General features: G+C 52.8%; 1 protein-coding gene across 2 annotated transcripts in view; it reads right to left on the reverse strand.

The window, feature by feature from the left end:
* The window catches only part of NTNG2 (netrin G2), a 485,923-nt gene extending 476,421 nt beyond the window's left edge, over positions 1-9,502 (reverse strand). For both annotated transcript variants that reach the window (XM_085613924.1, XM_085613925.1), the window contains exon 1: positions 7,781-9,502. The gene's annotated coding sequence lies outside the window, so the exon portion shown is untranslated. The remainder of the gene's footprint in view (positions 1-7,780) is intronic.
* Between the last annotated feature and the right edge of the window lie 2,978 nt (positions 9,503-12,480).

The following is a 12,480-nucleotide window of genomic DNA, read 5'->3' on the forward strand; positions in this document are numbered from 1 at the left end:
CGCGTTGTAAAGACGTTTACGAAGTAAGTGTACCGTTGTAAACGTAACGCGTAGAAAAGCCTTCGTGGTAAAGGCTGTTTCCTTGCATGATTCACACCAGCAGTATTTTATTTAAATGCCCGTGTCGTGTCCCTCTTCTCCTGTATGCTCATAAATGTTGTATTTAAATGCAGGTGTCATGTCCCTCCTCTCCTATAGGCTTACACCTGCAGTATTTAAATGCCTGTGTCGTGTCCTTCCTCTCCCGTATGCTTACACCTGCGGCATTTAAATGCCCTGTCGTATCCCTACTCTCCTGTATGATTTACACCTGTGGTATTTAAATGCCCGTGTCGTGTCCCTCCTCTCCTGTATGCTTACACCTGTGGTATTTTTTAAATGCCAGTGTCATGTCCCCCTCTGACGTATGACTACTTAAGTTTCTCCTCCCCTTCCTCTGTTCTCTTTACTCTCCTGGGCGGCTGAGTGTCTCTGTCACGCATAGCTTTCCTCCTGAGTTGTAATCTCACGCCTACAATATTGTATTTAAATGTCTCCATCTTTTCTGCCTCTGTGGCGCTACGCAACGTACCCCAATAAATGATAATAAAAGTAAACAACAGGTAAAATCAATGAAAATGCTGTTTTTTCTTACCACGACTTAGTCGTGCCTCTTGTATCTCGCCCAACCCCTCTTATCCCTTCTCCTGCGGTCTCTTTCACAGCTGAGGCCTAAAGGTAGTGCTTGAAATGGAAATATAGAGTGCAGGTACTCTCCCTTTCAGGTTAAAGTGCCGGCACTCAGTCCCGGATAGGGCCTGCCCATTTACACCACTGCCCTCGGGTGAGACTGGGGTGCTATAGAAAGCACCAAACTAAACTAAAAATGAACACTGTGTTTTGATCCAGTAGTGAGATGGCTGTCTTGTGTCTCCCATATTTCACAGTGTCTATTGGGGCCTCCTGTGCCCCCTGTCCCCGAGACATTAGGATGTCTCTCTCACGCCCCCACACTCTTGTGTCTCCCCCTTACAGTTTGGCTTCCCCAGCCCTCTCTGCAGCATTTTGGGCCTCATGTAGGTAGCCAAATACCGGTCGGTAACGGCCGATTTTCGGTAATTATACCGTTACCGACCGGTATTTTGGCTTTTGAGATGTAGGGGGCTCATTTCTGTATTCGGTAATTTACCGAATCGGTAAAATTACCGAAGCGGTAATTTTACCGATTCGGTAAATTCCGAATACAGAAATGAGATGTAGGGGGAGTGTGTGGGTGTTGTTTGGAGTCGGTATTTACCACCAACTAATAGTTGGTGGTAAATAATGAATGGATGTGTTTAAGCATTTTAAAGCGCTTAGAAGTGTGCAATGTGGCAGACATACATGCCCTTAGGGCATGTATGTGTGCCACATGTGCACACATGGCCGAATCAGGGGTGCAACAGGGTGTCAATGTGACACCCTGCCACCCTTGCATGTGTTCCCCCCATTACCGAATCGGTATTTACCGATTCGGTAATGAGGCATACCTTCCCATCAATGGGAAGGTATGCCTCATTACCGAATCGGTAAATACCGATTCGGTAATTACCGAATTTTACCGAATCGGTAATATTTACCGACTCATTACCTACATAGCATTTACCACTTCATAAATACCGAATCGGTATGATTCGGTATTTATGAAGTGGTAAATGCAAGCCCACCTACATGAGGCCCTTTGTGAGGTGTGTCGGTGGGAGATGGGGCGGGGCTACCACCGACCTTCCATTGAGGGTGGGGTCGGCAGCCTGGGGAGTCTTACCACCGCCGCCACAGCAAGACTTTTCGACAGACAAGGCCGATAAAATACGGACACTTGCTGAGGGCCAACAACGCAGGCAGTCTTCAAATGTAACGCGCGGCAGCGTAAGTCTCAGAAGCCCGCGGGCTCCTCCCCCACGGCACCGTTATTTAAGCTGCGGATCAGCGTTCTCTAGAATTCCCTGTATAGCAGTCCAACGCCCAGACAGCAGCCGGCAACTGGCTGCACGTCTATCTGCACCGTACCGCGTCGGCTGCTGAGTACGCCTGGGTAAAATTTTAATTACGCCGGAGCAATCAGAGTAATTTCGGTAATTTTGCATAACTCTTTTGACGTGAAATTACCAAAATATATGCGATTATATCCGTTTGCATGATTATGCATAATTTGGCACAAAAATCCTACTGTAGGAGCACAGCCGAAATGAACTTAGTGAGCGGCTCCTGTGCTTGTTCTGTTGTAGTTGCCGATATTTTTTTAGTTCGAAATGCTTTCTCAGGTCTAATTCTGACGATCGGTGTGTATTTTGCGCTAACAACATAGCTCTAAATGCAGGGTTACGCTCCTCGCATAATTTCGCATAATCTGTGTAATTTTTATGTAATTATGTTTAATTATGCTACAGCAAATTGCACAAGTTACACCCACCGCTACTGATGACTTATCGCAGCAGTGACCGCACGCAAATCCACACCACACCGACTCGACCGCGAACTCTCATCTGACAACCATGTTACCTTCCGTGGCGTCTGAAGTAGAGAGGCTTGGTCGATGCAGGAGAAGACATCACGCAATGTTTTATGTTAATCAGCCAATCAGAAGAGTGTCAAAAACCAGCAGTTTTCATAGAGTCTGGAACAACAGCAGAACCCTCTGTCAGAGGAGAGGTATCTGCTGGTCTGCCAATGGAACCCGAGCAGAAGAACGTTCAAGTCATTGACTCGAGACTGCTGGAAAAACGGGGAGAAACAGGGGTGCCCCCCTCGATTCACTTGCTTTGTTATTAACTACATTTGTGATACTAGCTCATACAAACGTGAAACCCCCTCTCTCTCTCTCTCTCTCTCTCTCTATATATATATATATATATATACATATATAGTTATATGAAAACAACAGCCAGCTAGAGCAAAAACTCGTATATATACATATATGTTTCCTTGGGCTTCCTACTCGCGAGCACCACATGCAGCGGCACACAGTCGAATGACTACAACACTTATCCAGGTACAATCTTCAATTCTTTATTTTCGTTTCCTTTATTTTCATGTTCTCCAAGTACAGGGCATTACACAATTTTTTGCTCCATGTCAGAACGGACCGATGGGTTTCGGGGGATTGTCTTCTACTGGGTCATATATACATATATATATAAATATATTCCTGTGGAAGGCTACGGCCAAAACGTGTATGCCACTTTTTGGTAAGATGTATTTGTTGGAATGAAATGTATGCAAAAATAAACTGATTTTGGAAATCGGGCTGGACGTGCCGTGGTCTGTGTTTAGGAAGCTGAGGGATATCGGCGTTATTAATGATCTGGTAAAAGTCTCTACAAAACAGACTGACTTTGCATATATATAGCCCTCGAACCCGGTTCTCCAGCTTCTAGGTCGACCGCTCTTGCCCTCACACTTCAGGGCCCCGCCATTTACACCCAAAATAAATATATAAATATATACATTATATATATATATTATCCCCACACTCTATGTGTGTGTGTATATATATATTTATATATATATATATTTATTTTGGGTGTAAATGGCAGGACCCTGAATTGTGAGGGCTAGAGCGGTCGACCTAGAAGCTGGAGAACCGGGTTCAAGTCTCAGCAACGACGCTCAACATCCTGTGATTCTGAACAAATCGCTTAATCTCCCCGTGCCTAACAAAAATGAATGTGTGCATCTGTAACGAAACTGGTGCTCATGTAAAGCGCTCTGATACCTGATATCCTCGAGTCTAGTTCGTGCTATATAAAACTCTAAAAAAATAAAATAAAATAAAAGGTGTGCAAAGTCCAGGAGAAGGGGGTGCACCAGGCGGGCTCTTGGAAAGGGCACCTCCCCAGATAAGGTCTGTGAGAGCTGAGCCCCACTGGCCAGGTCTGAGAGAGGGGATCCCCCCACATCGGGGTCTAGGTAACAGAATGCAGGATCGGACTGGCCCATCGGGCAGGCCCGCAGTGCCTGAGGGGCTGGTCTGACAGGCCAGTGTGCAGGACGGTGATTTGGCAGTTTGTGGACCTGTTTTATGGTCTGCGGCCGTTTTTTTCTGTTGATTTCCCTGATATTAAAACAGCAAGCCTCAATCCATGCTTTCTTTAATACCCAGTGCTCCCTCCAGGACCTAGAACCTCCCAGACTCAGGCACATCTTCCCACACTGACCTAGAACCTTCCAGACTCGGGCACATCTTCCCCCGCTTCTTTCAGGACCTAGAACCTTCCAGACTCGGGGCACATCTTCCCACGCTCCCTCCAGCACCTAGAACCTCCCAGACTCGGGGCACATATTCCCACGCTCCCTCCAGCACCTAGAACCTCCCAGACTCGGGGCACATCTTCCCACGCTCCCTCCAGGACCTAGAACCTTCCAGACTCCACACTCGGGACACATCTTCCCAAGCTCCCTCCAGGAACTAGAACCTCCCAGACTGGGGCACATCTTCCCACGATCCCTCCAGGACCTAGAACCTTCCAGACACGGGGCACATCTTCCCACGCTCCCTCCAGGACCTAGAACCTTCCAGACTCCACACTCGGGACACATCTTCCCAAGCTCCCTCCAGGACCTAGAACCTTCCAGACTCCACACTCGGGACACATTTTCCCAAGCACCCTCCAGGACCTAGAACCTTCCAAACTCCACACTCGGGACACATCTTCCCAAGCTCCCTCCAGGACCTAGAACCTCCCAGACTCGGGCACATCTTCCCACGATCCCTCCAGGACCTAGAACCTTCCAGACTCGGGGCACATCTACCCATGGTCCCTCCAGGACCTAGAACCTCTCAGACTCGGGGCACATCTTCCCACGCTCCCTCCAGGACCTAGAACCTTCCAGACTCCACACTCGGGACACATCTTCCCAAGCTCCCTCCAGGACCTAGAACCTTCCAAACTCCACACTCGGGACACATCTTCCCAAGCTCCCTCCAGGACCTAGAACCTCCCAGACTCGGGCACATCTTCCCACGATCCCTCCAGGACCTAGAACCTTCCAGACTCGGGGCACATCTACCCACGGTCCCTCCAGGACCTAGAACCTCCCAGACTCGGGCACATCTTCCCACGATCCCTCCAGGACCTAGAACCCTCCAGACTCGGGGCACATCTACCCACGGTCCCTCCAGGACCTAGAACCTCCCAGACTCGGGCACATCTTCCCAGCGCTCCCCCAGGACCTAGAACCTCCCGCAACAGTTCAACTTAGCACCCTGCCCACCTGCCTCCACCGCTTCAAATGGCAGTGTTACAACTCTGTTTTGTGTAGCGCTCCGTGCAAGATGCCGCCAGCTTTTAAGCACTCAATACCAAGCCTCTCTCTTTTAAGATGACAGACACTAGTTCGAGCAGGTTCTAAAAAGGGAAATTCTAGGTCAGGCCGCTATGATTCCCACCCGTGACTGCTGGTTGCACACAGCTGACCGCAGCAGGCGCCTAACCAGCTGAGTTATCCCACTGCCTTATGTCATCGCCTTCATTGGAAGCCGCCGAGGCGAGCCTTCTTCCTTCCCCCACGCCCACCCCGGTTCCGTGTACCCTGCACATCGCTTAGCTGCTCCGGATATCCAGCTCTCGTCAAAGCACATGAACTTGGTTTATGGCGGGCTGATTTGAAGTCGGGACCCTTCCTAGACGCTGCTCCAAAAAAAAAATATATATATAGAAACGCAAACATATTCTCATACTACAAAGATTGCATCTTTTTCAGATACACATTTCACTTCCGTGTACCCCCACATCCGTTTCCCTCCAAGTCGAAAGTCCTTGACCCGGGTCCTTGAACCAGCCTCGCCCCATATAAAGCCAAGCTCCCCACCACCCTGTTTAACCCTGGCCCCTATATATACCTGCCCATAATCCCCACACTGTTTAACCGCGAGGCCCTGTATACAACCACACATGCTCCCATATTGTTTCACCCCGGTGTCTTATATATGCACCCACCAATGCTCCCCACACTGTTTAAAAGTGTTTAACCCCGTGTCCCTCGTATACACACGCCCATGCTCCCCACACTGTGTATCCCCTGTGTCCCCCTGTATACACCCGCCCATGCTTCCCACAATGTTTAATCCCTGTGCCCCCTGTATACACCCACATATGCTCCCCACAAAGTTTAACCGTGTGTCCCCTGTATACACCCTCCCGTGCTCCCCACACTGTTTAATCCCTGTGTCCCCTGTATACACCCTCCCATGCTCCCCACACTGTTTAACCCGCATGTAACCTGCATACACACGCCTATGCTCCCCACACTGTTTATCCCCTGTGTCCCCCTGTATACACCCGCCCATGCTCCCCACAATGTTTAATCCATGTGCCCCCTGTATACACCCACCTATTTTCCCCACAAAGTTTAACCGTGTGTCCCCTGTATACACCCTCCCGTGCTCCCCACACTGTTTAATCCCTGTGTCCCCTGTATACACCCTCCCATGCTCCCCACACTGTTTAACCCACATGTACCCTGCATACACCAGACCATGTTACTCACACTGTTTATCCCCTGTGTCCCCCTGTATACACCCGCCCATGCTCCCCACAATGTTTAATCCCTGTGCCCCCTGTATACACCCACCTATGCTCCCCACAAAGTGTAACTGTGTGTCCCCTGTATACACCCTCCCATGCTCCCCACACTGTTTTATCCCTGTGTCCCCTGTATACACCCTATCATGCTCCCCACACTGTTTAACTCCTGTGTCCCCTGTATAGAACCGCCAATGCTCCCCACACTGTTTAACTCCTCTGTCCCCTGTATACAACCGCCAATGCTCCCCACACTGTTTAACTCCTGTGTCCCCTGTATACAACCGCCTATGCTCTCCACACTGTTTAACCCCTGTGTCCACTGTATACACCCACCTATGCTCCCCACAAAGTTTAACCATGTCCCCTGTATAACCCTCCCATGCCCCCACACTGTTTAACCTGCATGTGCCCTGTAAACACCCGCCAATGTTCCCCGGACTGTTTAACCCCTGTGTTCCCTGTATACACCGCCCATGCACCCCACACTGTTTAACTGTGTCCCCTGTATACACCTGCCCATGCTCCCTACACTGTTTAGCCCCTGTGTCCCCTGCATGCGCCCGCCAATGCTCCCCATACGTTTTAACCCCTGTGTCCCTTGAATACGCCCACCTATGTTCCCCACACTGTTTAACCCCAGTGTCCCCTGTATACACCGCCCATGGTCCCCACACTGTTTAACCCCTGTGTACCCTGTATACACCCGCTTATGCTCCCCACACTGTTTTACCCCTGTGTCCCCTGTATACACCGCCCATGCTCCCCACACTGTTTAACCCCCTGTCCCCTGTATACAGCCACCCATGCTCCCAAACCTGTTTAACCCCCGGTTCCCCTGTATACATCCGGCAATGCTCCCCACACTGTTTAAACCCCTGTCCCCTGTATACACCCACCCATGCTCCCAAACCTGTTTAACCCCCGGTTCCCCTGTATACATCCGCCCATGCTCCCCACACTGTTGAACCCCTGTGTCCCCTGTATACACCCGCCCATGCGCCCCACACTGTTTAACCCCCGTTCCCCTGTATACACCCGCCCATGCGCCCCACACTGTGTAACCCCTGTGTCCCCTGTATACACCCGCATATGCCCCCATCCTGTTTAACCCCAGTGTGTCCCCCGTATACACCCTCCCATGCTCCCCACACCGTTTAATCCCGTGTCCCCTGTATACACCCGCCCATGCTCCCCTTGGGGGGCACCTGTCCATGCTTCTCCCCCCACCTCCTTACCCTCTCTTGGAGTACTTCCAGTGGGAGGTGCGGGGGGCTGCCCCTCCCTCAGTTCACTCATGCCGGGCAGTCCTGTGGGTACATGGTGTCGGCATCTCTGTCCCCCCACTCTGCGGGGCGGATGAAGCGGTGGTCCTTAGAAGTTAAGAGAAGGCACGGATCCACGGCTCCGCCTGCACACGCCCTCCCGCAGACGACTGAACTTCAGAGTGAGCGAAGGTTCCCTCTGGCGTCCGCCGCTGCGGAGGCCCCCGGTGTCCGCCTAGGGTGGCGCCTCTGAGACGCCCCTCCTGCTTTCTTCGTGGGTGGGGCACTCAGTGTTCTCTGGGGGGCGTCCTCCTGAAGTGGTACTCGCCCCTCAGTATACTCCGGGTGCCCCAGCACCCGGGGCCCTCCTGAAGCGATGTCTTCCTGGCAGTGTGCTCGTGATGTGATATCCTCTGGGGTTTGCGACACCCTAGCGCCCCCACTGGGAGGTGTCCCTTGTCTCTGGGAGCGCTTTATCCTCGATCCTGTGGAGGGGCCGCTGCCCTGGGACTCTTGGGCGGGGTCCCTCGATGTTCTTTGCTACTTCTTCACCCGTCTCCTCGTGAGGTGTCCAGGCCAGCCGGTCCCAAGCCAGTCCCGGCCAGGGCGCACGGAGGTCCTGGAAAAGGCACTGATACGCACGAGCGTCAGAGCGTCAGAGCGCACGGAGGCCCTGGAAAAAGGCACGGAGTCACACTAGGGGCCTCAGTCAGGGCACAAGGGCGTCCCAGCAGGGCGCACGGAAGTCCTAGTTAGAGCACAAGGGCGTCCCAGCCAGGGCGCGCGGAAGTCTAGTCAGGGCGTACGGGGGTCCGCACGAGGGAGCACGGAAGTCCTGGTCAGTGCGCACGGGGGTTCCAGGAACGGGGGCGCAGGCAGGGCGCACAGAGATTCCAGTCAGGGCGCACAGGGTTCCAGGAACGGGAGCGCAGTCAGTGCGCACAGAGATCCCAGTCAGGGCGCACGCGGTCCCAGCCAGAGTGCACGGAGATCCAATCAGGGGGCACGCAGATCTCAGGCAGAGCGCACGAAGCTTCTAGTCAGGGCGTACGGACATCTCCTTAAGAGCGCTCGGGGGTCCCAGTCACGGCATCCGGAGGTTTGAGCCAAAGCGCACAGCGACCCCACAAGCAGGGCGTCCGGAGGTCCGGTCAAGGCGCACAAGGTCCCAGATAGGACGCACGGGAGTTCCAAATCAAGACGCGGAGGTCCCGGTCCAGCACCCCTGAGGTCCCAGCCACGGCACACGGAATCACTCCAGCTCTCGAGAGGTCCCAAGGAGGGGCTGTCCGCCCAGCTGTAGCCCGGGAAGTGGAGCCGCTCTACCCTGCTGCTGCTCGCCTACCTCCCCAGCCTCCGAGTGAGCCCAAATCCTCTGCCCATCACTTCCAATAAGACTCCAGCGTTTATCTCAGCGCCTGAGCCGGCTGCGTAACTTCCTCTGAGCCGGAGTACAGTGCGCCACGCCACACAGAGCAGCGTGCTCTTAAAGGGCCAGGCGGGGGGGTGGGAGGAGACGGGAAGAATGGAGAAGGAGGGACGGGGCGCTGGAAGAGGGAGAGAACGACAGAGTGAGAGAGAGGAGGCGGCTATGAGAGAAAAAAGAATGGACGGCTCAAGAAGCGAGGGATGGGGAAAGAAGAGAAAATGAGAGATGGGTATAGAGAGGAAGGAGAAGAGAGGGTGAGGGAGCGAAGGTCAGATGGGGGAGTTTGGTGGTATGGGGGAGGGCAGGAGGGGGAGATAGAAAAAGGAGGAAAGAGGAGTAAAAGGTGAGAGAGGGAGTGGAGAGGGGTGCGGAGAGGGGTGAGGGTGGGGCGAGAAGGGCAGTGTGCACAGGTGTGTGATGGGGAGTGAAGGGAGAGAGCAGGTTTGAAGGGGTGAGCAGGGGTGTCTACATGCCTAGGGGCAGCAACGAGGGGTCGGACGATTGTGCGAGAGGAAAACAGAGTCAGAGAGGAGAGGGGAAGAGGAGGGGAGAGAAATGGCGACGGGGAGAGGAGAGAGCGCACAGAGACGGGATGAAGGAGAAGGGTGGATTAACTAAAGAGTAGAGGGGTGGAGAGAAAAGGCGGTGGAACGTAACTGTGAAACTTGGCTCAAGACGAGAGAGAGAGAGAGACAAAGCGAGGGGTAGAGAGAAAGAGTAAGAGAGAGAGAGTAAGAGAGAGAGAGAAAGAGAGAGAGAAAGAAGTGAAGAGCGACACCTCCAAAAGTGAAACAGAGAACGGATGCGAGGGTGGCGGGGTGGCGAGGGGGGAGTGTGGTACATGGAGAGAAGAGCTAGGCGAGGGAGTCCATTGGAGAGGGAAACAAGGATGGGTTTGGGAGGGAGGAGGATGCAGGGATTGTTAGAGAGAGAGAGAGAGAGAGAGAGAATTGGGCGTCAAATGGAAACTCGGAGTGCAGCATCCGCTAGGGCGAGAGAAGAGTTGAGCCGGCTCTTTCCCGAGGAGCAGGTTTCAGCACCTCATACGCGGACAGCTCCCCGCGGCCCTGAACGTGTGCGCTGCGGCAGCAACAGGACCCTGGACAGCGCTTCGCCCCACATCCTACCGCGCCCTGCCCACCCTATGGTGTAACTATGTCTACACCCCCCATCATACATCTAACTCCCTCATGGCGCTTTAATGATATCTCATCTCCCTCCTTTTATGGTCCTCGAAAGTATGAAATGATGATGTAAATTTGGGAAAAGAAGTAACCAAGAAAGTAATGGAAGATGTAAAGAGCTTTGATTCATGGAAAAAGCGAGGCAAGTGCTAAAAAAAACGAGGGAGTAAATAGATGAACCTGCTGGGATCGTCCCTCAAGTTCCACAAATCTGAAGCAGGCGCTTAAACCACTGAGCTATCCCCCCTCACCCCCCGCCGTGAGCTACAGCCTGAATGCAGCCCCTGTTGACTTTAATATTTATTGTTTCTAAGACAACAAGAAGACTTTGGCGAGCTGCCCCCGCTGAGCCCCCCAGCAGGACAGGACAGCCCACTGCAGGCTTGTTTGCTTCCTGAGCCCCCCCCCCCCCCCCTTCCAGAACATCTCTTGATTCCTTCTTTCTTCCGCCTTCTGTTTCTTCTATATTTATTTCTTAGGCTCTGCTTTCAAGGGACGAGGAGACATCCCAGGCCTGCTGTGTGTCTGCTGGGGGCGCGGGGGAGGCCAAGGTTTCACTCACGTCATCTACGTTGCTGGGTGTCAATTGGGTGAGATTCTGTACCTGAGCACTGGGTGCTTGCAGCCCCCCCCCCCTTCACAGGGGCTGGGGGTCGAGGGGTGCACTCTACTCTGTCCTCGGACAGGGGCCCCAGCGTCCACTACTATAGCTACCTTTATTAAAAACAAAAGTGTTGCTGAGAGCTCTTGGGGGGGGGGGGGTGTATTTCTAGAGCGCACTGTCACTAACAGGTATCCTGGCGCTAGGACCTCGGATGAGAACGACCGAACTTCTTTAAATGTCTACGTAGCCCCTCTTCTTGACCACGCGAGCTCATTCAGGCTCATATGCCACGACCACGCAAATGATGACGACATCAACCTGAAATAGGGCAACCGTCGCGTGTCATCGCATCTAGACTCGGTGCAAGTCTAAAATGTCCTGGACCGTGGCTGCTAAGGACCCCCTCAAACCTCACCTGTGGATCCAGGTGCAACCGCGGCCCTATCTGCTTCGATCAAGTGAAGTCACGCATCTTGGCATGAACATGTGGTTGAAGCTGTCGCTGGAATCCCAAAGCACGAAATGGACAAGACACTTACGAGACACTTGGAATTCTCTGATGTACGGTCGTCTAGGGAGGCCTTTCGCACAGGACGCAGGCTCCTTGGGCCCTAGTGATATCTGCAAATTAATTCTATATTGGAATCCTTTGAAAAAACTAATTTGCCACCAGCAAAGAATCCAGAATGTCGCAGCGAGACAACTCCGTACCCTAAACCGAAGGGGCCACTCGATTCCAGCTCTCACAGCTCAGCACAGGTCACCAGCGGCGAGAGGAATATTGTTTAAATCCCTTTGCATCGCACATCAGCCGTCCAATGGGACTGGGCAAACATTCCTCCAATCCAAACTCAGGTCACACACCCAAGGGAGAAACCTTCGATCACGGCTGTCTCCACCCCTGATAATCCCCCAGCATTAAACACCCCACCTCCATGGGAGTCCCATCTCCGTACAGACATGCACACTTTGGAATCTTCCGGAAAGAGGTGATCAGGGGGAATTCAGAGACTGGACCCTCCCAGATACAGGATCCTCTGCTGCAAATATTGACTGCTTTGCGTGCCCTGCTGGAATCCTGTCTCTACACTCACGGCCTGACTTGAGCTTGGCACATGGGAGACTCCGTCTATGTAAATCAGGCAGGAGACACTGTTCCAGTAAAATACAGGAAAAGAAACGTGGAGACACGTATATAAGGAGTGTACTAGGCTATATGAGACCCACAGATTGGGAGGGGAAGCAGAGCTTAATTTCTCTTGCTGCCCTCACACACCCCGGGAGGTGTCATGCTTCATCATCGGGCCCTTTGCTCCTCGTTGGGCCGGCGCTGCACTGCACCACCATTATCACACACCCGCATGCACCAGACGGCGTTTTCTCTAAAAAGATCTCCGCTAAAGTGACCCTTCGGGGGACCCGTAGGGCATTGCAGCGCCAGCCCAACGAGGAGCAA

Source organism: Triturus cristatus, chromosome 1_2 (assembly GCF_964204655.1).
Source record: "Triturus cristatus chromosome 1_2, aTriCri1.1, whole genome shotgun sequence".
NCBI lineage: Eukaryota > Metazoa > Chordata > Amphibia > Caudata > Salamandridae > Triturus > Triturus cristatus.